The 21,908-nt window shown below is 47.3% G+C and overlaps 1 long non-coding RNA gene across 1 annotated transcript; it reads left to right on the top strand.

Annotated features, from left to right (window-relative positions):
- Nucleotides 1–4,900: 4,900 nt before the first annotated feature.
- LOC120889548 (uncharacterized) lies at nt 4,901–18,010 on the top strand. The gene is made up of 2 exons (XR_013437471.1): nt 4,901–6,446; nt 15,734–18,010. It is a non-coding gene; the product is annotated as an uncharacterized LOC120889548 (long non-coding RNA).
- The last annotated feature ends 3,898 nt before the right edge of the window (nt 18,011–21,908 follow it).

Here is a 21,908-nt window from a genome sequence, read left to right as displayed (position 1 = left end):
CCATGGGGAGCTCAGCTGCCGTTCTCTTCTTCCCATTCTTCTTGCAGCACATGCTCTGGCGGCAAGAACTGGACTTCCAGTCAGGAAACCTGGTGAGATGTGAATGAGACACTGCTTTCTGGTGCTATCGATTTATTAACTGTTCTGAGCACTTAGGGCAAGCCTCTGCAGGGGGACAAGAGACTGGACTGTTGTCTCAAACATCCCACAGTGCACTGAGGCTCTCATTGTGTTAGAGGACAAAGGTCCTAGGACCATCCAAGAAAGGAAACCAGAACAAACAGCCCTGTATGTTGATTTTGCAGTTCAGTTACATCTTGAAGTAATAACAAAAAGAATAATTTATGAAGTAAAACTACCTTCTCCACAAGTCATGCTTTAGAGCATCAACGGTTTGCAGTTGTGTTTATTTTTTAAAGCAGGTTCATTTGTGTGGTTCACAATTCAAAATGCACAAAAGGGAAAATAGTGAAAATTCCCCTCCAATTCCTGCCTCTGATTCAGAAGGTCCTACCCCTTGGACAATACCAGTAGCCAGTCAAAAAGATCATTCCAGAGATATTCTGTGTGTATACATGTTGGCTTTTCTAAAACTAATAACTCACGACAACAAGCATATTTATTTGCTCAAGATTTGATGGGACAGCTAAGCAGTTCCAGTTCCGGCTTGCTTGGCTGGGGCTGGATGGTGTAGGGTGGCCTGAGTCACATGTCTGTAGGCTGGTTGGACCAGGGGGTTCTCACCTGTCTGTAGGGCTGTGTTGATGTCAGCTGGGGTGACTACCACATGCCTCCTACCATCCAGTGGACAGCCCACTTTCAAGTGATGACAGAAGAGCTCTCAGCAGTAAAACGGGTTGCCCCCAAATGCATAGACGATTTCCAGCTCAGCTTCATCATGTTTGCTAATGAACCTTTGGCTGAAGCAGATCATATGGCCACGGCCAGGTTCAAGGGGTGGAGGAACAGACTCTATGGGAAGAGCTGTGGAGTCACATTGCAAGAGAATATATATATATATATATATAAATCTTCTTTTATACCTACATTTTATGTCTATGTATCTCTAGCTAAATAATGATGCTTTCCACACAAAAAATTAAAATTGATCAAAAAATTGTTTAATACATTTATAAATATATATATCTAAATAAAATGAAATGTAAGTCATAGTAATATATCGTACTGGATATATTTAGTTCTTATCTGGCATCTTCCAGATATTTTTCTCTGTTCTAGAAAAGAGAGAGAGAGAAATAACAAGACATAATTGTATGGGTTGAGGCTGTGGCTCAGGGGTAGAGCACTTGCCTAGCATGTAGGAGGCACTGAGTTGGATTCTCAGCACCACCTGTAAATATATAAAATAAAGGTCCATTGACAACTAGAAAAAAATATCTTTTAAAAAAAGACAAAATTGTGTCTTAATAAGACGAAAGGTAACAAAGTTTGTACCCTTTGAGGACATATCATGAATATATGAAGAGCAAACTGTGATTGCAGATAAAGCTGTGTCTAAATCTTTGTGGGAAAGTCAAGGAAGTTTTTCACAGATGGAGCACTTCACAGGGAGCACCCAGGTTAACAAAGCAGCTACAAATGTGTGGAGGAACGAACGCAGTTCTGTAATGCTGACTTAAAATGTATATGCCTGTGTGTGATGCATAAGCACATGTGTGGAAGACGAGGAAGAAAGAGGAAATCAAATCATATATATATGTATATACCTTTATTATTCCATGAGCCAAAATCCATGAGCTGCCTCTTGACCTGTAGTCTTCCTCTCCCAAAGGAAGTAACCAGAGGAACTTCCTGGGGAGAACTTTGGCCCGCAGAGTGTGTTGGCATCCAGAGGAGAGCCTCTCCACTAGGCCATTTAAGGCTTCTCCACTCCCAAAGGCCAAATCCTTGTCCCTTCTCCTTAGGCAACAAGTGCCAGCCAACCAGCCCTCTCGGTGCACAGTGTTTTAAATAACCCTCATCTGAGGGGTCTCCCCCATGGCTGTGTCCTGGAATTATTCCATGAACCAAACCTCTTGACCTGTAGTCTTTCTCTTCTGTAATAACAATGGAATCTGCTTTTATGACTCGTTCGGAACAGAATCCGGGGAACTCAGCCACACAAGCCTATGTGAATATCCTACTTTGCAAAAAAGACTTTCAGAGGAGTCTTGTGGGGTTCCCCTCTCCCTTCTTTAAATTTCCTACAATAACGAAAAGATGGGTGATAAAAATTGGGTCCCACTGGACGCTACGGAGCCCCAATACTTTTCACTGACATGTTAGAGACTTCTAGAGATAGATTACTGAGAAAAATCAGTTAAAAAAAAAGTTGTCTGTCCTAGAAAGCTAACTCCTGACTGTTTTAGCAACAGCTTCAGTGACTTAGCAAAGAAGGGTGAGGAGAAGCCACAGTGCCCAGCCTGTTAAGGAAGACATCCTTTTATTTTACTTCTTTAAATTGAGATAAAAAAAAATTCATGCAACATAAAACTAAACATTTTAAATGGTACAACTCATGGCATTCAGTACACGCACAATGTGCTGTAACCATCACCTCTGTCGAGCTCTAAAACATTTTGTTCACCCCAAAGGGTAGCCCTGTACCCAATAAGCAGCTGTTCCCGGTCCTCCCCAGCCCCTGGGAGAAACCCCTATTTTTGTATGAGGCTTGTAAGTGCCAGGGTTGAATGTATTTGCTCAAGGGCTTTGAGGCATGAGCGTGGCCAGAATCTAAAGCCAGCTTTATCACTCATCTGTGTGACCCTGGGCTGATTGCTTCATCTTCTTATTTCATGTTTAGTTTAAAAATTTCTGGAGATTTCTTATTTAGGAATTGAAAGTCAGGTTCAGTGGCTCTGGTCCTTGGGTGGCCAAAAGTCAGCTCTCTGTTCCTTTTTTTTTTTTTTTTTTAGAGAGAGAGAGAGAATTTTAATATTTATTTTTTAGTTTTCGGCGGACACAACATCTTTGTTTGTATGTGGTGCTGAGGATCGAACGGGCCGCACGCATGCCAGGCGAGCGCGCTACCGCTTGAGCCACATCCCCAGCCCAGCTCTCTGTTCTTTAGGGCCTTATGGAAGGAAGATTCTGGGAAACTGAAAGTTGGCCCTGATGTCCTTCCATTAACTTTTATCAGCAGGGAAGCCTTGGGGACATATGTTTAAGCATATTTCAGGACATCAACCTCTACTTCCACTACCTAACACCATCCTTGGCTCATAGACACTCAAAAATGAAAACATGAAAGACACAGTCATTACTTACTCAGGCAGTTCTGGTGAAGTTTGGGAATTGAGCTGGGTGTAACTCAGGGTTCATAATTGTCATTTCTTGGGTATCACTGTCCCCTAAAAAAGTAGTGGGAATTGCCTTTTAAGGTTAACAAGCAATGTTACCCTTTAGGAACATTGTTTGTGGGGCTATTATCTCTTGGATTCTTCCACTTAGGTCCCAAGGTGGCAGGCGAGAGTGAGTGAAAACCCTGGGTATGGGCCAAGTTGATCCCGTGGTGGTTATGGTTTAGATATGAGACATTTCCCAAAAGCTCATGTGTGAGACAATGCAAGAATGATCAGGGATGAAATGATTTGAGTATGAGTTTTGTAACCTAATCAGTGGATTCATCCACTAATGTGGATTCACTGGGTGGTAGCTATAGCAGGTAGTGTTGGAGGAAGTAGGTCACTAGGGACATGAATTTGGTGTTTCTGTTTTGTCCCTGGTGAACAGAACTCACTGCTTCCTGATTGTCCTGTCCTGAGCTGCTGTCCTCCTCCCTGCCCTCCCACCATGCTGTTCCGCCTCACTGAGGGCCCAGACTGTGGAGTCAGCTTTCTAAGGACTGAGACCTCAGTGGTCACAGTGAAGAACAGGTGATTAAAACAGAAGCTGCTGCCAGGAAGTGGGGTCATGGCACTTACTCATCACCACTAGTCCAGGAAGATTCCATGCTCTTCAGCAACTCTTGTGAGCTCCATAAGTGGATTCTGAAAGTCTAGGGCTGTCTGGTTCTGGGCTCCCTGAGCAGAGGAACAACTTGACAAGAGCAACTTCAAAAAAGACCTAGCAACTAAGTCCTAGCAAGCTCTGGAGCCTCTCAGGGTGACTGTGCCCACCGAGCCAAGGGCAGGGAGTCTGGGTCACTTGGGCTCCTGAAAGGTATCTGTATTCTTTCTTGTCCCACTAGTCAGTGAGACAGGACCTGACCTGCTTAAACAAGTCTTAGCAAGGGAGGGGTTCCTGGGGTTGGGACAAGCTGCCGCCTATTTGTACAATTCTGGTAAAGTCTCAAGAATGTAGTTCTGAAGGCACAGGGCTCAGAGGAGCTGTGACTTATTCAGATGACAGGTTTTGCTGGACTTCATGGGTTTAGAGAGGACAGGCTTTGGTTTCGTAGGGGGTCAGGGGTCAGGTCTGCTGTGGCAGACCTGGGTCAGTGCATTTCCAGTGTGAGTTTTGGAGTTCCACTAGGGTTCCCTGGACCCACCAATGGCTCTTTAGCCAGAGACTGATAAGGTGCTGTCATTTCATTGGCTATGATTGCAAAATCAGTGGGTCTTTTATTTTTTAAAAGAGGTCTCACTGTGTTGTCAGGCTAGCCTCAAACTTCTGGGCTCACACAACTCCCCTGCCCTCAGCCTCCCAAGAACTTGGGACTGCAGGCGTGAACCACAGCTTCCCGCAGGAAGTGGCTTTTGCATTACAGAGCAAACAGGGCTGGAGGGTGGGTTTCATACCTTTCTCTGGAACCGCTTCCCAAAGCCCTGGGCCAGTCCTCAGAGATCATGTCCTGGAGGGAAAGAAGCCAGGAGTCCTGGTGGACAGCGGGCCTTAATTTTTCCACGTGTCTGGAAAAACGGCCTAGGCTTTCTGCAGCAGCAGATTCATTTCCTCTCTCTCTCCCCTCTGTCCTTTCAAGGGGCTTCTGGAGAAATGGGCTTTTCTAGGTCACCCAGACACGGGCTCTGGCACTGGGTTCCTGCAGGTTTGTGCATGAAGCCCTCCTCAGGAGAGCAGGGAGGCGGCAAGGGGGGCACGTGGGACCATTCGGGTGGACAAAGGGAAAGAGGTCTGCAGAAGGCCTCTTCAGGCTGCTGACTTGGGAACAGGACATTCTGCAGGAAGATAAGGAGAGATAAGGACGGGACTGGGCAGGGCCCCAATCACTTCAGCCCTGGCCAGGGATTTGGACTTAATATTCCAAGGGAAGTGAGATATTCGGAACAGTTTTAGGTAGAAAGAGGCACGAGTGGATTTGTCACAAAGGATCGCTGGCCGCAGGGTGGTAACGGGTGGGGTGAATCCAATGCATGGTCAGATCTGACGTGGATTGATCTGCAAGACGGACAAAGCAACAATGACTTGGTTGGGGGCAAGTGGTGCTGCTGGCTGAGGAAGGGGAAGGTGGTGCAGGGGCAGGTGAAGGGCATGTGGCCGCTTGGGTTTGGGTATTCTGAATCTGAGAGCCAGGGCGGCACCGAGGCGGAGCAGTCCTGTCAGCAGCTGGAGAGACCTGGGGATAGAGACATAGGCATGTGGGGGAGCAGGGACCCTCATGGGTCAAAGCCGGTAAACCACCTCAGTGGAAATGGTGAGAGGAAATCCTGGACCAAGCCCCAAGGCACATCTGCAGTAAGGTGCTGAGCAGGGGAGGAGGAGCCAGCCAGGGAGCCTGAGAAAAGCATCCAGATGCAAGGAGAAACCCAGAGATGGTAAGGTCATGGCCATCAGGGCCAGAGAAGGAGAAAGTGGGCAAGCATCAAAGCTTCCAAGAATGCCGGGCCAGGTGCCGCACAAATCCAGCTACTCAGGAGGCTGAGGCAGGAAGCAGGAGGATAGAAAGTTCTAGGCCAGGGGCTGGGGTTGTGGCTCAGAGGTAGAGTGCTTACCTAGCATGCATGAGGCACTGGGTTCGATCCTCAGCACCACGTAAATGTAAAATAAAGATATTGGTCCACCTATAACTAAAGAATAAATATTAAAAAAAAAAAAAAGTTCTAACCCAGCCCAGGGAATTTCGGAAGACCCTGTCTCAAAACAGAGAGGGCTTAGCTTAGAGGTAGAGTGCTTGCCTAGAATGCACAGGGCCCTAGGTTTGATCCTCAGCAGGGCAAAATAAACATTTAGGTATTTATTTTAGGTGTGAGGTGTTCCTCAAAAGCTCATGGGTGAGACATTGTGAGGACATTTAGAGATGAATGATCAGGTTATGAGAGGTAACCTAATCAGCATTAATCCTCTGATATGGATTACTGGGTGGTAACTGTGGGCAAGTAGTGTGTGTGAAAAGCAGGTCGGTGGGGGGAACCTCTGGTGTTTACATCCTGTCCCTGGTGGGCAGAGCTCCCTCCACTCCCTGGTGCCATCTCCACCACCCTCTCAGCTTCCCCTGAGGCCCAGAGCCATGGAGCCAGCTGACGACCATGGGCTGAACCTCTCAAACTGTGAGTCAAAGTAATTCCTCCTCTAAAATAGTTCTTGTCAGGTCTTTTGGTCACATTGGTGACAAAGCTGACTAAAGCAGGGTGTCCTTTCATACGCCTTTTGCTACTTTTCATTCTTGAATGACTTGTTCATATCCCCTGCCTTTTTTTTAATTGGGATGATGGTCTTTCTTCACTCATTTGTTCAAATTCTCTACGAAGGCTATTGCTGGCCACAGTTTCTGACCCGTTCCTTGGTTGTCATTGACCCTCACTCCTCTTGATGCTTTTCCAAGCTGGGGCTGCTGATCATTCTGTAGGCAGCTCTGTCCGACTTTTCCTGTGGTTCAGACCTGCTACGTTTGCTCTTCTCTGCCACCACCATGGCATCTCACCTCCGGACTGTCCCCAGTTTTACCATCACTCATTCTTTCTCCTAGGCTTCTCTCAACCCATCCGTCTTTTCTAAGCCTAATGGGGTACTTAGTTTTTGCAGATGAAAAAAAGCCAATGTGCTTTCGTCCGTTCCCTTGAGTGTCTTTGAACATTTTTCCAGGGTGAGCAGAAAGGGTCTGGGTGTGCTTTTCCTGAACTCAGGCTGGCGACCTCTACATAGCAGACCGCAAAAACCCAGGACAGCCATCCAAGGGAGGTGAACAATTTCTAATCTCTGCAAGAAAGTTCCCCAAAGTTCTCAAATTGCTAAGCCAGCCCAGTTGTCCCTTGACCCTGTGTTCTACCCCCTCTGTGGTGTCTGCCTCCGCCATTTTGATTGCCTGAATCTCTGTATTAGTTTGTGTTCTGTTATTATTACTAAATACATGAGGCAGATAACTTCATAAAGAAAAGATGTTTATTTAGTTGACAGTCTGAATACTGAAAGTCCAAACAGCAATGCACAGGCCCTTGCAGGGGCTTCCACTGGGCTGTGTCACCTCATGGAGGCTGCCAATGGTGGAAGCCCATTGTGGGAGCCAGAGATCCTGTGTCAGAACAGGAAGCCAGAGAGAGAGTCAAGGGTCAGGCTCAGGCTTATAAAACAACTTGCTCCAGGAAACCAGAATTCCCTTCTGAGAGCAGTGCCCTAAAGACGCCCCTCCTAAGATCCCACCTTTTAAAGGGTCCTCGCCGTTGCCCAATACCACCACCCCACATCCTAAGCTTCCAACACATGAAACCTTGAGGCACGAACCACAATCAAGTCATGGCAACCTCCTACGGGGCCTTAAGTACTGAATGTATACAATACTTTTAATGCTGTGTTTTTATCCTCTGAGGAGGGATGAGCATCACCCGCCAGGTGCCCCTGCTGATGCTGCCCAGTTCTTGGGCACTTCCCTCCCCCTTGTCCTTCTGTGACCCCAGTGATTGGATTACAGATGAGATTTGATAGGGTCAGAAAATGTGATCCCTTTGTGAGAGGGGAAAGATGTAGGAGATTAGTGTGTGGTAGTGTTAGGGGCCAAGCTATATGGGAAATGACCAAACAGACTCCATTTTACCCTGAGACTCCATATCATGTAAGAAATGCTTCTCCCGTGGGAAAGCCCCACCTCTGTACCCGATAATAGTTACCTAGCGTAACACATTTGGCAACACAAAATAGCAATTCTTATACAGTGTAAAATTGTTCTCTTTGGCTTCCATTTTTCTTGGGCAATGTACCTTGTCAGAGATTGATTGTGTAGACATTAGTAACCATTCTCTAACTTGTACTCAACTAGGGTCATTTTGACCCACTTCCTTTCTGCTTGCTGCTATGCCAACCTGGAAAGTCCCGTGGGAAACACCAATGTGCCCACTGCATTGTCTTGCTAACTGCCCAGTCCAGTTTCTGTTCCTGCTTCCTTGCAGCTACGTCAACCCGGATGTGGTTTTTGCCTTTAAATATCCTAAAATGCTCAGGCTGGGGGCAGTTCCTTGCAGAGACAGTTCTGGGTCCTGTGGGGAGCAGTGGCCGGCTTGCGGGCTAAATAAAGACTCTTCAATTTGGACAAAACTGGGACTCAGTGGGTTTTCTGAACGACCTGCCCCACAACAGTAGAAGGAGAGAGTGGCTTTCTTTTTATGGTCTACTGTAAAAATTTCAAATGTAGACAAAAGTAGAGGAAACAGCCCCCAAAACCCTCGTGTGCCGTGACTGGGTTTCTGCAGCCTGTACCTCGGACCATTTGTTGCCATCGATGTCCCACCCACGCCTCCACCGCCGCGTGTGGAAGCCCTTCCCAGACTCACAGCATTTCATCTGTAAACATAGCTTTATGTTTCTCCTAAAGACAGGGACTCTCAGAAAAAAGAAACCCCTAAAGACTAAAGACTCAACCGAAGGAAAACGAAGAGAAGTTCCGTCTGTGGACTGAAGGCAGGGCGAGGAGCAGGGAGATCGGGTTTTCATCGTGATTTGCTCTGCAGAACCGGCACAAGACAGTCGCCCTTCCCTGCCTTAGTGGGACTTACGTGTTGCCATGGTAGTGTTTGTCCTGTGGGTGGCTAGACGGGGGACCAGGAGCCAGGGACCCACACGCTGGCCTTAACCCTCTACCCTGAGCATCCCCAGATCCAGAGCCTTGGAGAGAGCTGCCAGGGTGTGTCCATTTCTCTGCAGGGCTGGTGACCTTCGCTGCCCACCAGGTTCAGCCTGCTCTCCCTCCTGCTTCTGCTGCGGTGTACCCTGCCCCCGCCACCGCCCCCCTTGAAGCAGATGGACCCTGGGAAGCTGAGCTCCACCATTTCAGTGCAGTGTCACCCTCCTCTTGGCCTGAGAAGGGCCAGTGTGAGTCCTGAGGGATGCAGGCAAGCTGAGTATGCCGAGGAAGGGTGGTCCCAAAGGCAGCCTCCGCAGAGAGCCTCTGTGGGGAGGAGATGGTTGTTTTGGTGCTGGCGATTGAACTCAGGGCTTCCTGCAGGCTAAGCAAGTGGTCTACCGCTGAGCTATACCCCCATCCCCAATTCAGATTTTTTTTTAATCAATCATATTTCTATATTGGAATTTTTATATCTCTTCTTAGGCGTTATTATGATCAGAAAGAAAAAAAACAAAAATAGGAATATTCGGCTTCAATTAACGACAGTGGTCACATTCACAGAGAGGATTTATTTCCTGAAATTTAAAAAAAGCTTCATGCCATAAGCATGTGTTTTCATCTCTTTCTTGGTCTGTTTTGTGCTGCTTTAACAGAGTACCTGAAACTTGGTGGTTTAGGAAGAACAGAGATTCATTTCTTACAGTTCTGGAGGCTAGGAAGTCCAAGGTCAGGCGATGGTATGGATGAGGGCTTTGTTACTGCACCATGACAAGGCAGAGGGCGTCTCAGGGTGAGCAAGCACCCGGAGAGAGCAAGAGGGTTGGGCTTGCTTTATAACAGATACTTCTGAGATAAGGACGTCAGTCCACTTGGGAGGGCAGAGCCCCCATGACCCCTTAAAGGTCCTGCTTCCCAATGCTTTTGCTTTGGGTGTGGAGTCTCTTGCACATGACCGTGTTTAAGGTCGTAGAAGGGGTCTCCAAAGGGGAGAGTATGCAGAGGAGGGACTCCCAGTATTCACTCCATGAATGCATCCAAGGAGGGAGGGAGCCCCCGGTCATGGCTCATGGTGCCCTGAGCTCACTCCCTGGGTTTAGGGTGTGGGCTGGCAGTGTCCCTCCAGCAGGAAGCTGGGCTTGGTGTCTCAGGTGCTGCCTCCCACACTTGGTCGATTTGGCACATGATCCGTAACACTGGTTGAATATAATTATTTTTTTAAATAGAGGAGACATTTTAAAAAGCAGGAAGAACTTTCTTCTTTTAATGCAGAGGTGCAACTTGGAGATCAGCAAATCCAAATTCCCTTTTCGGTGAAGGGAACTGAGATCTGGAGAGCAAAAACGACTCTGTCAAAGTTAGACGGTGAACAGGGTCCATATGGGCCCTTCAGAGGGTCTCTAGGCTTCTTGATGTCAGCTGGTCCTGTCTGGAGCCAGAGAAGTGGCTGTCTGAGGGGGATCCCTTCAGTGTCGACTTCCCCCAAAGTTGATAAGATGCCAGGCTGATCGTTGGTGCCGAGGGCCTGTCCAAGCCACTTTGGTGACCCGAGTCAATTCCACCTTGAGCCTCTCTGGCAAGCTTCTCTAAAACCATTTCCTCTCCAAAAGTTCTGGCCTCAGTGGGCTGGAGAGTTGTGTTTGAAGTCCTAAAGCACTTACAGAGGATTTCCACTTGGTCTGAAATTAATTTTTGCCTCTTATTTTATATTTGAGTTTGCTGTTCCCTGAAATTTTAATCTCTTGGGGTTGTTCTGTTTGGGGGTGTGTCTTCTGTAAGTAACCTGTCGTTTGGCTCCCATTTTTAACCTTAATCTGAGTGTTTGTTTATGGGAGGAATTTAAACCACTAATAATTATTGTCATTCTGACCCATAGGTCGTCTTCCTTCCCCAAACCCATAACCCCTGCCCAATCTGGAGAAAAACATCCATGGATCCCACTTGAGGGACATTCTGCAAAATACCTGCCAGTATCTCACTAACGGTCACGGTCATCAACAAGATGGGAAGTTTGAGAGACTGTCATAGGCTAGAGACACCTAAGGAGAAGTGGTGACTACACATAAGATGGCATTGTGCATAAGACTCTGGGACAGAAAAAGGACACTAGGTTGAAACTAAGGATCTGAATGAAGTGCATACTTTGGTTTTTTTTTTTTTAAATCCCACAAAGAAAACTCTAGAACCATACAGCTTTGCTGGATAATTCTACTAAAAATTTAAGGAAAAAAAATAATGGCAGTCGTACAAAACAAAAAAAATCTTGCAGAAAATAAATGAAGAAACACTTCCCATATTTAAAAATTCTTTAACTCTAAAATAATCATAAACCTAAATATAAGAAAACATAAGAGGTAAAACTATAAGAAGACAGAGGAGAAGAAAGGCTCTTTTTTGAGCTGCGGTCTTCCCATGTAACCCAGGCTGGCCTTGAACTCCTGGGCTCAAGTGATCCTCTTGCCTCAGCCTCCTGAGTCGGAGTGTGGGTGGACCTTGCCTGCCTGACAGAAAACATCTCAGTGAACTTGAGTGAGGAAGATATTTCTTGAAGATGAATATCATAAACACCAAACAAAAAATATTATAAGTTGGATTTCCTTAAAATTACCTTTTTTTTTCCTCTTAAAGGCATTGTTAACAAAATGGGTCAAGCACAGACTGAGAGAAAATATTTGTAAAATATTCAAAGAACTTGTACATATAATATGTAGAGAACTCTTCCAATCCTCTTGTAGAATGACAAAACAAAAAAATTAAATAAAAAGTTGCTAAATATTTCCACAGACACTTCCCCAACACATGTGAGTATAAACAGGACTCTTCACCAAACGCACGTGTATATAAAACTCAAAGTCATGAGTCATTAGGGAAATGACAATTAATACCACAGTGAGATGCTACCATACTCACTGAATGACTAAAAGTAAGAAGACTGAAAATACTAGGTATTAAACAAAGATTGAGCAGTTGGGAACTCTAATGCACTGTTGGTGGAGTGCAAGATGGTCTGGCCACTTTGGAAAACTGGAGGTTCTTATAAAGTTAAACCTACTCTTATTATATGACCCCTCAACTCCTAGGGATCTACCCAAGAGGAAAGAAAATATTTCTTCCTACATAGACCTGTACACAGTGTGCACAGCAGCTTTATGGATAACAGCTAAAAGCTGAAACAAATGTCCATCAACTGGTGCATGGATGAAAACACTCTGATATATCTGATGTAGAATACTTACTACTCAACTGTAAAAAATGGAACCATCCACAACGATAGTCACACGAATGAATCTCAAAACACTAAGCTAAATGAAAGAAGTCAGATGCACACACACACAAAAACCTATGTACTGTATGAGTCTATGTATACTGCATTCTGGGAGAGGAGAAACTTCAGTGACAGTGGGGCTGGAGTCCTTGAGGGTTAGTGTCCAGTCCAGCACCGGACACTGGTCTCTATTCAGTGAATGCTGGCAAATGCTTTACAACCTGCTTCCTGCAAGTAGGAAAGGACCCTGATTTGTAGCATTTGTTGTTGTCTGTGGTGTAAAAGCTCCCAGGATGGCCAATTTCAAGTTACCAACATAGCACTCCTAGCTCAGAGAGTTCCTGAAAATTTAGTAATTCACTTCCTCGAGCTGCTACAGGCTGACTCCGACAGGTCTCTTCTGGCGGGTAAGGTGTTCAGCCATGGCAGTAGAGGGGAGAGGTAAGTCCATGCTATTGAACCCATATGCAGCCTCCATCTGGGACACTTTGGCTACTCGGTCCACGCATAGCCTGTGTCAGTACTGGTGTGACTGATGTCGCAGACAAGCTGATAACAACAGGACACCTCAGACAAAGGACACACATTTATTTCTCACAGTTCTGGAAGCCCAGGAGTCCACTGTCAAGGTGGTCGCAGTTCCAGTCATCTGCTGAAGGCTGTCCTCTGTTTCCAAGATGGCGCCTTGCTTCCTCTTCACATGGTGGAAGGCGGAAAGGGCAACGAGCCCAAAGCTGTGTGGAGCCTCTTCAATCCCATTTGTGAGGGGGGAGCCCTCATGGCCACCAACAGCTCTTGAAGACCCTGCCTCTTAATACTACCATGCTGGCTACCAAGTTTCAACGCTGGAGTTTTGCAGGGGATACACTAAACCTTAACAGAAGGGTCTCTCTAGCACTGGACTGGAAATAGAAGGGTGAGGCTCTTATCGTAATGATGTTATCTAATGCTGTGAGACTATGCAATCGCCCAGAGACTAAAGGTAGATTAAATAAGAGAAAGAGATCCTGGGGCGGAGCCACAGGGCCTTCTACTTTAAAGAAAAGAACCTGCAAGGATAGGGATCTTTGTCCTTCACTGATATTTCCCAAAATCCTAGAGCACAATAAATATTTGCTGATTAAATAAGATAAAGTTCAGAAGTAAAAGTCCAAGATGAAAAAGGAATTCAAAAATCATGTCACATACCCAGGAGGAAGTATGTGCTACAGATGGCACATATCCCCTGAAAATTTGTAGGTTGAAGCCCTTGAAGTATTTGGAAATAAGGCTTTGGGTGGCATGTAGGTCATGAAGGTGAGGTCCTGGTTTGATGAAATTAGGAGCCTCTTAGGAAAAGACACCAGAGAGCTTGAACCCCATTCCCCTGTGTGCATGGGAAGGCCATTTGGGCACAGCGAGAAGGCAGTCCCCTGTGCAAGTCAGGAAGAGAGTCCTCACCAGAACCTGACTATGTTGGCACCCTGACCCCAGATCCCCAGTCTCCAAAATTGAGAAAGTAAATATCTATTGCTGAAGCCACCCAATTGACGGTACTTGGGTGTGACAGCCTGAGTTGACCCTGTTTATCTATCCTGAAAAACACACTCCTCTTCCCGCAAAGAGGAAGAGAACATCATCAGCTACCAAGAGCATTCAACTGCAATTCCAGCCTGGGTCCTGTACAAAATCATACCCAAAGAGCAAGACCTCAGCAAACACAGGACCTGAGGACCAGCCTGGCCGGCCGTGGGAGGCGGGTTGTGTCATTTCAGTAGGGCACTCCTTCCATTTCTGCCCTCAACTTCACCACGGTCGACGGAGGTGGTGGGACTCTATAAATTTGTGAATAGGTGCTATGGGTTTTAAATGCAGAAGAAACTCACGAATTCCTGTTACTTTGAAAACTTCAACCATAGCAGAAATATGTAAAGTACAATGTGAACACCCCCCCTTGCCAATTTCTCCTTGAAGTTAAACAGTGTCCTCCCAGACCTATTACTGTGATGGTCCTGCTCCAGTGTTGACTCCTTCAGGCAGATTTCTGCTGTGATTTGGATATGGTTCAAGTGGGACCCACAGTTTCCGGTTCTGGAAACTCCGTGGCCATGTTGGGAGGTGGTGGAACCTTTAGAGGCGGGGCCTAGCGGGAGGCAGCTAGTTCATTGGGGGTGCTGCCCTTGGAAGGGATGAGTGTGGTTCTCACAGGGCCTTGGTGAGTTCCCACAAGATTGTATCATAGAACCACATACCGCTACAGCCTTGTTGGAAAGCAGTGTGGAGATTCCTCAAAAGACGAGGAATGGAGCCACCATAGGACCCAGCTATCCCACTCCTTGGTATTTATCCCACAGAACTAAAATCAGCACCCTGCAGCAATCCATGCATTTCAACTTCTGTAGCTGAGTAATTCACAACAACCAACTTATGGAACCAGCCGAGGTGTCTGTTAACAAATGAATGAATTAAAGAAAATGTGAATATATACACAAGGACGTTTGGGGCCCTAAAGAAGAAGGAGTTTATTCCATTTGCTGATAAATAGATAGAACTAGAGATCATGCTAAATGAAATAAGACAGATTCAGAAAGTCAAGGGTCAATGTCTTCTCTCATGTGTGGAAACTCCAAAGAGGGAGATAGGGAATAATAACAACAACAACAACAACAACAAAGGATATTATGAAATGGAAGGATATTTGAAATGGAAGGCCAATAGAGTAGAAGAAGGGGATGAGACAGGGAGGAGAGAAAGGCATGGGGCTACGCAGGTAACGATTTATCCAGAAGACCAGAGCTGAAGCAAGGTGTTGCCTGACCTTGTATTTCAGTCTTCAAAACTGTGAACTAAACAAACCTCTTTTCTTTATAAAATTCCTTGGCTAAGGTATTTGGTTATACCTTTGGAAAATGGGCTAATATGCTTTCCCATATGATGGATCCCTGCTCAGAATTCATCTTTCCCTCTGTTTTTGCACCTGGCACCTTTTATGGGATGATAAAATCTAAGGAGACTGAAGGCAAAGAGAGACAGCTCCTTCCTGGGCAGGTCATGGAGGCAAGGGTTCAGGGTATCCCATACTCCAAAGTGGAAAATTCTAAAGAGTTGTTGGTGGAACCGTCTTGTCCAGCATTCAGCTGACAAAGAGCAAGAGACACTGGAATGCTCCAACTAGTTGGAAAAGAGTCAAAGTGTCTATCTCATAGGACAAATTTTAAATGTGTTTGGTCATTTTTTTTTTAAATCAGAGTGTGGCATGCAGATAGTGAAGGACCCATCTTACATGTAGGCCTTGATGAATTTTTAGGCTCATGTGACATACGAACATACACACAGTCCCCTGTGCAACCATCACCTCAAAAAACAACATTTCAACGCCTTGGAGCTTCCCCGGGCCCCTTTCCAAGCCACACACTCCACCCCACGGTAGCCGCCATTCTGATTTGTCTTGCTGTCTATGCCCATTCTTGAACTTCAACTAAATGGATTCACAAAACAAGTTATGATTTTTTAATACCTTTATTTTATTTATTCGTTTTTAGGTGGTGCTGAGGGTCTGCCTCCTTTGTCTCATCTTATGTCTGTGGGATTCCTTCAAGTTGCTGCATGTAGAAGTCGATCGTTCTGTTTTATTGCTGAGTAGTATCCCATTACGTGACCATATCCCGACTGGATCTTTTCTGCTGTGGATGGACCTCTGCTGTGCTTCCCGTTTGGGACCACTATGAAAAAGCCTGCTCTGATCATTCTCGCCCATATTTTGGGGGTATGTGCACTTGATTCTCTTGCGGAATACCTAGCTGGGAGTGGAGTCGCTGGTTTATAATTTGTTTCTTATGGAAACATTTGAAGGGATTTGCAGGGTTTTTTTTTTTTTTGGCCTGGCCATGAGGGCTGAGGCCGCTGAAGGAGCAGTGGAATATGTGTAGAACGGTGAGAAGGACAAACAGTCCATTGGGCAGGAACATCCCTCCCTGGAAGGGGCAGCAGCCAGAGGCTGGCCTGAAGAGCCACAGACTGTGGGAAGGTGGTTCTGCCTAATCCCTGCTCTGGACAGGGCATTTCAAGGTTGGTGTGTCAGTAACCTGTTGACCCGTGCCTTGTGCCTGGTGAGTTAGGGGGAGTATGTCACATCCCTGGAGCAGCGGATGGGCTCAGTCGGCTCCGGCCAGGGCCTACCTGGAGGACTTTGAGTTTTGGGGAATTAGCCCTGATCAGCAGGAATTCAGGAGCGAATCAACAACCCCCTGTCACAGCAGGACCAGCGTGTCTTCTGAGCTCAGCTTGTGGCTCCACCAGGGCCAGCAAATCAGATTCCGAAGGCAGAGGGGACAGAAATCCCCAAGTGATCAGCTGGACACGGCTCTCTCTCAGTGTCCTGCCATGCTGGAGGCCACATGTGAAACCAGATGTCACCGGAGGCAGACTGCAGCTGAAAAGGCCATTGGGTTTACCCCATCGCTCCCGTGGCATCAATCATAGTCCTTTTCCTCAGACAAGAGCAGCAGGAGAAAGTGGAAAGCCCCTGTCACAACGATCCACACCAGCTGTGCAGATTCCCTCCCCCCACTGTGTGCTCATTGCTAAAACAGGGCCCACTGACCTGTGCTTATGTCCCGCACTTAAAAAATCACGTAATAGCTCACTGGAGAGAGTAAATACACGAAAGACGGCATTATACCTGAGAGGTCACTTACGGTCACAATGAGAGAATGACCAATAAAGTGGCCTTGGACATGAGGGCTGCCCAGCCAGGACGGGTCCCTTCCTTGGGCCTCATTGCTGCCCCCTTCCCAGGCAGAGAACAGATGGCAGGGACACAGGGGTGACCCCCGTGGTGGAGAATAAGCACAGAAACCTTGCCCCGTGCAGGGCACTGAGGCAGTGGGTGAGCCGTGCCCGACTGGGGAAGGAAGAGTTTCTCTGGAGGCTCAACAGTGGCAGAGGTCTCAGTCCACAGAAGGCCAGCACCATTCCTTGGGGCTGAAGGTAAGGCAGAGCATCATGGTGGCAGGGTGTGGCGGAGGGAAGCGGCTCCGAACATGGCCACCCAGAAGCAGAGGCAAGCTCCCAGGGACCCACGTCCTTCAGCCACACCCTCCCTGCCTGCAGACACCCCGAGTTAACCGGCCACGGGGGAGCATGCACCAGGTAGGTTAGGCCCCTTCTAACCCCGTCATTCCATCTCTAGACTCTTTTGCACTGTCTCACACGTGCGCTTTTGGGGCGCACCTAAAACCATAACACTGTGTGCTGCCTTCCTCTTCCAACCCCAAACCCCCTCTCCAGCCAGCCCCTGACCTGCACCCCTCCTCTGTGCTGGCCCATCTTCTCCACCTTCCAGGCCCTTCTCAAATGCTGCCACCTCCGGGAAGCCTTTCCCGATTACCTCTCCCCTTGCTTTTTTTTTTTTTTTTTTTAATGTCTTAAAGGTTTCTTTTTTGTTTTTTAAAGAAAGAACATGTGTCAAAGTTTTATTTAACCCATGAGTGGGGGATTCAACAGGATAATGAAGCTGGGAGACGTTCAGGAATACAATATGTAAAGAGATTTTTAAAATAAATGTTAGAATCTAAGATTGATGGGTCAGATGCAAAACTGGTGCTGTCCTCCAGGTCAAAAATCCTTTGGGATTATCGTATCTCATAGAAATAATTTGCACTCTGCCTGATTAAAAGTCTACACACTGGGCTGGGGATGTGGCTCAAGCGGTAGCACGCTCGCCTGGCATGCATGCAGCCCGGGTGTTCGATCCTCAGCACCACATACAAACAAAGATGTTGTGTCCGCCGAAAACTAAACAATAAATATTGAAATTCTCTCTCTCTCTTTCTTAAAAAAAAAAAAAAGTCTACACACTCACATGGAGCTTCACAGACCTGAGAACCTCCAGGAAGTAGTCACCAGAAGGTCAAGTACAGGAGCTCAGTCCTACACCTGGGGTGGACAAATTACCAGTCACAAGCTGAATCCATTCTCCGTTGGTTTCTATTGATGAAGTTTTATTGGAACCAGCCATGCTTGAGTGTGTGTGTGTGTGTGTGTGTGTGTGTGTGTGTGTGTTTATCGTCTGTAGCTACTTTCATGCCATGTTGGCAGAGCCGAGCCTTGTGGAACTGTGACAGAGGCTGCATGACCATTACAGAAAAACTGCATGCCCCAACCTTGTATAGGTGTGTGTGTGTGTGTGTGTGTGTGTGTGTGTGTGTGTGTGTGTGAGTGTTTAATGTTTGATATTACAGTAAAATACACACAATGTAAAATTTACCATCTTAACCATTTTTAAGTGTGTGGTTCAGTGCCATTAAGTACATTCAGATTGTTGTAAAACCAACACCACCGCCCATTTCCAGAACTATCTTTGTCTTGCAAAACTGAAACTCTGTATCCATTAAACACTCACTCCCCACTTCCCTCTCCCAGCCCCTGGCAACCACCAATCTGTCTCCATGAATTTGACTAAGTTTCACTTACTAAATGGAAGCCCAGGACATTTGTCTTTTTGTGACTGGCTTATTTCACTTAGCACGATGTCCTCAAGGCTCATCCATGTGGAGCACATGTCAGGGTTTCCTTTATTTTTAAAGTGGAGTAATAAGGCTTCCACAGCACACTTGTGCCCCAACTTGCCTGCCGGTTCATCCGTTGGTGGGTGCTTGGGTTGCTTCCATGTTCTAGCTGTTGTGAGTAAGGCTGTTGTGAGCATAAGTGTACAAATGTGTCTTCTAGATCCTGATTTCAATTCTTTTGGATAAACACCCAGAAGTAGAATTGCTGTATTATACAGTTATTTTATTTTAAAAATTTTTAAGGAACCTCCATATTGTTTCCCACAATAGTCTCTTCATCGTGCATTCCTACCAACAGTGCACAGGGATCCCGATTTCTCCACGTCTGTGCCAACACCTGTCATTTTCCGTTTCGTTTTGGTTTTTGATAGTGGCCACCTTAATCTCAGGGGTTTGTACCTGCCACCTCCCTCCCTGATTCCTCACCTTTCCTTTGACCTCTTGGCCGCAGTGGGCTCCCTCTCTCTGGACTCAGCTCTCTCTGTCACTCTTCCTCCCAGCCACTTGTGTCCTCAAGTGGACGAGCGGGTCAGATCCTGAAGGCATGGACAATCATCTCTGCATCTGCTGCAGTGACCAGCACATTTGTCCTTGATCTCAGGAGCTTACACTGTACACATGCCCCCAAAGAGTGCGAACCTGGCCATGACTGGGAGCACCCTGGGGGTGGCAGGACCACTTCCTGCCAGGGTGTGGGGGCTCCCTCCCACTGGTAAGTGTGGAGCTGGATCTTGATGACAGGTGTGTACGTGGGAAGAGGACCTGAGTAGATGGTATCTATGGGCCGGGGTGACTTGGGCCAAGTAGGGAAGCTTGAGGTGGCTCAAAGCCAGAGTCCTCCCGTCTTGGATCAGCGTTTACAGGCAGGAGCATCAGAACAGAAGCCAAGTGAGGTGGCTGAAACCCAGTGAGGTGGAGACTTGGAAGGACTAGTGACAGTGGACAGGTGGCAGTGGCAATCCTCTGTTGGATCTGTTTGTCTTTCCTGGACAATGATTAACTGGTCCCCAGCTGTCCCTCTGCACTCGCTGGTCATGTCATTCAATTATTTCTACCACTTCAAAGCCACTAGCATCCTTGTGCTCCTCATCTCTGACCTGGACCTCATGGCCACCGTGGCCTCCCTCCCTCTGTTCTGTCCTCTCTCTCGCGCTCTGTCCAGTGCCTGTCCCAGAGTTATCTGGAAGACACAGCTCTGATCCTACGATGCTGTTTAGTGACCCTTCATTTCCTCCTTACTCAGAAATAAAGAAGTGACTTCTTATGAGGTCAGTGCAAGCATGGGCCCCCCCCCTCATCCCAGCCTTGGCTCTTGGTGGCCCCCTTCTGCCTCCTGTGTCTCAGGGCTCCTGGACACAGCCATGTCCTAGGCATGCACATATGTGCCCCTCCTGGCTTCCAAGGCCCAGCTCCTGGGCATATCATCCACAGGCTACCTAGTCTGCACTCTCCTCCCAGTTCCCAAGGCTGGCCAACAATTCCCGTGTGGTGTCCACTACCCTGAGTAAGGGGAAGGGGTCTGGGGAGCAGATCTGAAGAGCTGAGTCTGATCCAGGATCTCCTACCAGCTGGGTTTCTGCCTTGGGAAAGTTATTTACCTCTTGCAGGAAACTGCACCAGACCATCTGGAAGTTTCCATCTATATAGAAAAATCCCATAATCCTCAGCTACTTGCTTCCCCTTTGTTCCTCCTGACACCCTGGGTGTCCTTGAGGGCAGAGACTAATTTATGCTTGGATTCTGGCTCCTGTGCTCCCTGTACAGAGCTTTCTATGCAGTGAGTGATCCTCCAGGCACAGGATTCATGGATGAGTAGAGTCTCAAACATTTTCCCTCCATCAGGACACTGTGTATGGGTAGTTTGGGGCTCCATGATGTTTTCTTTGCCTTGCTCTTGAAATGCCTCTGTCCAGAACATTCTTTCTTCCCTATTTCTTTGGCTGACAAACTGCCCCTCATCTTCACAGAGCCGTGAAGCATCATCTTTGCGGGCTCCTCCCCCCATACCACAACTCCTACCATGTACTGGGACTGACAGTGTTCCACCTTCTTCACTGGACTGGGCACTACTAAGGGGCACAATCATCTCTTTCTCCTTGTCACTGATATGTCAGTGACCATGCCAGCTATTTGCAGACTGGAGGAGAAGAGAACTTGGTGGTACTGAGCCTAAGGGAGTGTCATGCCCAGGGGAAGTTCAGAACACTTGGCCTCCACTCGGGATGCTCAGGGTCTCAGGATATGGCAGCACAGAATCCAGGCCAAGTGCCCTTAACAGTGGGTGATATGGCCCCCTGCTTCCCTATGTCCTCTCTCCTGTCCTCCTAGCTGTAGCTGAAGGTGGCATCTTGTTCTTCTGAGCCAGGCTGTTGCCCTCCATGAGGCTCTTCTCAGCCCTGAGGTTCTAGATGAGTATGGCCAATGCGTTCAGCGGCTGTTGCTCTGGGCAGGGGCAGCTAAAGGTCTGGGAGGTGACTCTTCCTCAGAAGAGTCTCAGACACAGGGAAGAAAGAAGCAGAGAGACCAGGGCAGCCAGGCAGTTGGAAATCATGCTGAGAGAGGGAAGCTAGGGAAGTGTGGGGGCTAGCAGCAATTCCCAGACCCACCTGGACCTTGGCCTCAGCTGGAGACCTTTGTTTGGTCTTGTTTTATGCAATTCTTATTTGTAATTCATTCAAGTGGCCCTTTCTGCAGAACCGTAAATCAAATAGAAACGGACAGTAACACATTTTAAAATCTGATTGACAGAGAATGAGCAGATTTGTCCGTGCACCCGAGGTGCAGGTGAGTTCGGTGTGAGATGCATGGGTGAAGCCAGGAGGTCCAAAGACACTGAGAGGGACTGAGGAATTTGTCTGGGAAGGACGGCCCCAGCCTTGACGCTGGTGATTCCAGATGGTGCTCTCACGCAGAGACCTGAAGGTGTGCGCCTGGGGTCGGGGGATGGAAGACATAGGACTCCCCTATGAGGCGATTGTACTAGGAATGGAAGTGTCCACTGATGATGGCCAGAGGTGGGGCTGAGGACAGGGTCTGAGGACAGAGTCAGGAGCCAGACCCCAAGTCCTTAAAAAAGAGCAGTAGAAGATGGAAGCCCTTTGGTTGTTCCAACCACACACGTCCTGTGCTCTTGAATCAGCACTTTAGG

This window comes from Ictidomys tridecemlineatus, chromosome 4 (assembly GCF_052094955.1).
Source record: "Ictidomys tridecemlineatus isolate mIctTri1 chromosome 4, mIctTri1.hap1, whole genome shotgun sequence".
Lineage (NCBI taxonomy): Eukaryota > Metazoa > Chordata > Mammalia > Rodentia > Sciuridae > Ictidomys > Ictidomys tridecemlineatus.
This window is presented reverse-complemented; position numbering and strand designations above follow the sequence as displayed.